This window comes from Balaenoptera musculus, chromosome 18 (assembly GCF_009873245.2).
Source record: "Balaenoptera musculus isolate JJ_BM4_2016_0621 chromosome 18, mBalMus1.pri.v3, whole genome shotgun sequence".
NCBI lineage: Eukaryota > Metazoa > Chordata > Mammalia > Artiodactyla > Balaenopteridae > Balaenoptera > Balaenoptera musculus.
The window spans coordinates 59720234-59724844 of NC_045802.1; the positions used below are offsets into that span (position 1 = coordinate 59720234).

General features: G+C 35.3%; 1 pseudogene; it reads right to left on the reverse strand.

The window, feature by feature from the left end:
* Positions 1 to 688: 688 nt before the first annotated feature.
* Positions 689 to 1752, reverse strand: LOC118884068 (annotated as a pseudogene).
* Between the last annotated feature and the right edge of the window lie 2859 nt (positions 1753 to 4611).

Below are 4611 nucleotides of genomic sequence, written 5' to 3' on the forward strand. Positions count from 1 at the left end.
TGTATTAGTCAGGGTTCTCCAGAGGAACAGGATCAATAGAATGTGCATTTATATATAGAGAGAGATTTATTTAAGGAACTGGATCATGATTATAAAGGCTGGCAAGTCCAAAATCTGCAGGGTAGGCTGACAGGCTGGAGACCCAGAGAAGGGTTGATGCTACAGTTCCAGTCTGAAAGCAGAATGCTGGCTGAACTGTGTCTTTCTTGGGGAATCTCAGTCTTTTTTCTTGCAAGGCCTTCAACTGATTAGATGAGGCCCACCCATATTATGAAGGATAATGTGCTTTACTCAGAGTCTATTGATTTAAATGTTAAACTCATCTACAAAATACCTTTGTAGTGACACTTAGACTGGGGTTTAACCAAATATTTGCATATCATAGCCTAGCCAAGCTGACATGTGAAATTAATCATCACAGGTGTATTAAGTAATATAATTCTCAAATATTTTATATTAGAATTTCAAAGCACTTGACAACTGTATACATAATATCTATGAAATTGGTATTACTACCATGTTTTTATATTGTTGAAAATAAAGAAGAAAAATATATTCTGGTTTTCTCATCATAAAACTTAAAAGAATCCAAATTCCTGAGATTAAATTTACTGGCTAAGTTATATGCAGAAACTGAAAGAAAATGAAATAGTTGTTTCCCAGGTACTTTATCTTTCATAGTCTGTTACTAAGAGATTCTTAAAGTTTCAGAATCTGTTCCAGTATAGAAATATGGCCAAAGGGCTTCTGTAAAATAACCATTAAAATATAGAGAGGAGACCTGTCATTCTTATTATAAAAGGAAACTTCACCCACCTCATAGTCCAGAAAAATGCAAGTCTTACCAGGTTTTACTATTGGCAGAAGCTAGATTCTGTTAGGAGCCAATGCAACATATCTACTCTCAACTCTCCCAACTGCCCAGAATCCACCTAGAACTAATGGCTAATTACACCCGTTTAGGCTTGTTTTCTACTACTACCTCCAAGTAATGTCTGCCATGATTAAATCTATTAAAATTCAGGACAAGAGAGCAGAAGAAAAACTCCTTGGGTTATAACAATGATTTTGTTTGGTCTTTCCATATTGCATAATTTTCTATCCTCGAAGATAATAAAGTGAGGATATGCTGTTTGAAGATCTAGAATCACATCCACTGGAAATGGCTTGATAATTTTGTCCAAGCCGGTATACTGTGGAAGAAGACTGAATCCATATTTCTTTAATCAAGATGAAAAGTGTTGGAGGTATTTTAGGCTTTTATTTCTGTGGTGAATACTTATTTGTCAGCAATTGCAGTTCAGACTGCACACACTCACCCTCTACCTTGCTCTGTAGATGTTTTAATGTGCAGACATGATTGAAAATTTTTATAAGGTTTTCATTTAGTTTTGTTATAATATCCATCTCTTCATTTTGTATTTGCCTAAGAATAGCCTCTTCCTTGTTCAGTACAAACTGTAACTTTTTCAAATTAACAAATTATTTCTTCTATCTTACATTTTATCTTTTTCTCAGTGCCACTGATTTGTTAGCTTGCAAAGTTAATCACTTTTCAACTCCTTCTACATTATTCTTCAAGGGCTCAATGCTACATTCTAGAATTTTTCCATGATGGGAGTTAGCATTCTTAATGGGATATATGTAGTGCTTCTGGTACTTATCAGAGAAATTGCACTGTGTACATAAAGTCTCTGAGTCCTTCTCACAGAAAAAAAGCCAAAAGCTTGTTCTACTTCTCAAACGTAGCATTCTTTTCCTGCCTCTTCTTTTTTCCTCAGATCTGGAGAGTACCTTAATGATTTCAGTCAAATTACTAAGCTGGGATTTGCTCCTGAAATTCTTGGAATTTCATGGAAAGGTATAATCTAGATCCTTCTAGGACATTTTTGTGCAGGAGTGACTGAGTTGTGACCACAGTGGATAGCCATGGGTCTTGAAGTAGTTCAGAGAGATGAGGCAGCTAAACTCCTCTTGGAGGTCTGCCAGGGCTGTCACAAATTCCACTGAGCTTTGAACAAAAGTAGTGCATAAAGAAATGCCCCTTTCATCAGGGACTGCCTCTCTAGAACTCAAGACCCAGTGAGAAGTGGACATTCCCCAGACCTCAGAAACTAGCTTTAGGTTTCACTGGCCTGGTATGCTGATGGCAGGCACTGAAGTTTTGTTTAATTTCCTTCCTCTTAGCTCTGGAGGTAGCTGCCAAGAAGGATCCCCAACTTGAAGATCAATCACATATCTTTAGATATGTCTTTAGACATATCTAGATGTCTTTAGACATCTAAAGATATCTATCTATCACATATCTTTAGATATGTCTTTAGACATATTTAGATGTCTTTAGACATCTAAAGAATGTCACCTTAACCAGTGACAAATTGATGACTTGGAGTAGATGGCTCAGATGCTCAGGCCCAAGACTGCAGCCTGGGGCACAGGACAAGGACCTCAGCACAAACCTGTGTGCTCGGGTCCTGCGTCAAAGGTGCACACTTGGCTCCTGCAATGATTGGCATTCTCCCATAAATGGTCACTGTGGTCTTTTGAAGATCATCATAAACACACACACACAGACAATCTAATACAAACTATGCCATGTAAAACCGAAAATGAATTCAACCACAACCTCCAGAGAGAAAAACCTGCCTCCACTGCTTATACCCTTGTCCCATTTCAGTCCATCTCCAAAAATAAATCAGATTACTTGAATTAAAACATTTCATGTCAGTCCTCTACCCCAGTAATTTTCAAAATGTGGTCCTTAGTCCAGCAAGAAATTCTGGGGTTACAACCCAGACCTACTGAATCAGAATTTCTGGAGGCAGAACTCATCAATCTGCATATTTGCAATCCCTCCAATGCTTCTGATGCACCTAAATTTTGACAGCCGCTGCTCTACACAAAATCTTGCAATGGCTTACTCAGAGTTAAAATCAAAGTCCTGGTGATGATCTAGGACCTAAGGATCTTTTTTCCTCTCATACATTTTTCCTGCTTGTTAACCTCTTCAGATATACTAGTCTCTTGGCTGTTCCTTGAATAAAACAAATTCTCTAACATCTTCTTACATTGTACTCTTTCTTTCCTTTGTCCAATATTTTGTCCTAGTGATTCATGGACTTCGTTACCCCCTTTCCTGGAGTGTCACTCTTCCAGTGAGTTCTTTTAGATCTCCTGCTTAAATTCACACCCTCCACTGAGAATCTCTCTCCTTATTCCCTGTTGAAGTTTCTCCTCAATATTCATCTTGACCTACCATACTATATTTTTAGCTTAAGTATCTTGATAATTGTCTTCTTCCTATATTAGATCTTGAGATCCTTGAAAGCAGTTTTTTGTATGGTTGCTTGTTTTATCTTGATTGGTTCACTTCTGACGCCCAAGAACATCCAGTATTGCATGCAACAATCAATAAATTGGTGTGGAATGACTGAATGAAGAGAATATTTTAAGTAGAAAAAAATAAATGAAATTCTTCCTGGTCTATATCCAATACAATTTGTAAAAATTAAAATATCATATATTTATTTCATAGCATGATTGGATACCCTGTTTTTTGGATTATATTATGCTTATATTATACATTTCACAAGTGCACACTTAGCTTCAAATGTATGGTTTCTACTTGGAATTTTAGAGGGGTTGATTTCAACATAATTATTTTTAATATATCATTTAACTCTTGCACGTGAAATCCTTTATATTTATCCTTTATATTTATGGTTTCTACTTGGAATTTTAGAGGGGTTGATTTCAACATAATTATTTTTAATATATCATTTAACTCTTGCGCGTGAAATCCTTTATATTTATAATATTTTATGTGCTTTATCCTTCATTATTCCTATGTTTTCTTTCTACATCTTTCCTTCTTAATATGAAAGCTCAATGTGTTGTGAAATTTTTCTCTTAAGCATTATTGGAATCATAACTGACTTCTCTTTTTATTTATTTAAAAATACATAGAACATTTCCCATAGTAGAGCAAAACATATATTCCATTTTATAACTATTCTAAGGTCAATTTTTGCTTCTTTACATGTAAACTCTCTTTTACATATGACTTACTCAGAAATAATCTAACACTGTGTTTGAGAAACTACAAAGCATATTCATGGATATTCCCTAAAGAAATCTTTTCAGGACTCTACCTAATTTTATTATCCCTGAAATAGAGAAGTCAGTCTGAATTAGTGGAAACAGCATGAACTGGGATGCAGGAATTTGGTTTTATTGAATTTGCTACCCACAATGTTGGCCAAGTCATTTAATCTCACTGGATCTGTTATCCCATCTACAAAATAAAAGTTTTGGACTTTAGACTTCAGTAATTTATCCTGATTTTATCCTCTTTAAAATTTGTCTTCTTTTTTTTTTTTTACTTTATTTTACTTTCTTACCAAATGGACTTCCCTGTGAAGCATAGATTTTCAAACTTCTGTGTTTCATTTTTTGGCATCTGAGGTATTTATTACCATGGGTTGGAGGAAAAGAGCTTCCTGCAGGGAATTTGATAACGTTTCCTTGGTCACTAAATACCTATTCCTCACATTGGAGATTATTAATGATTTTCTTTCATAATTCTCATCATTTATGCACTTTCACAGAATT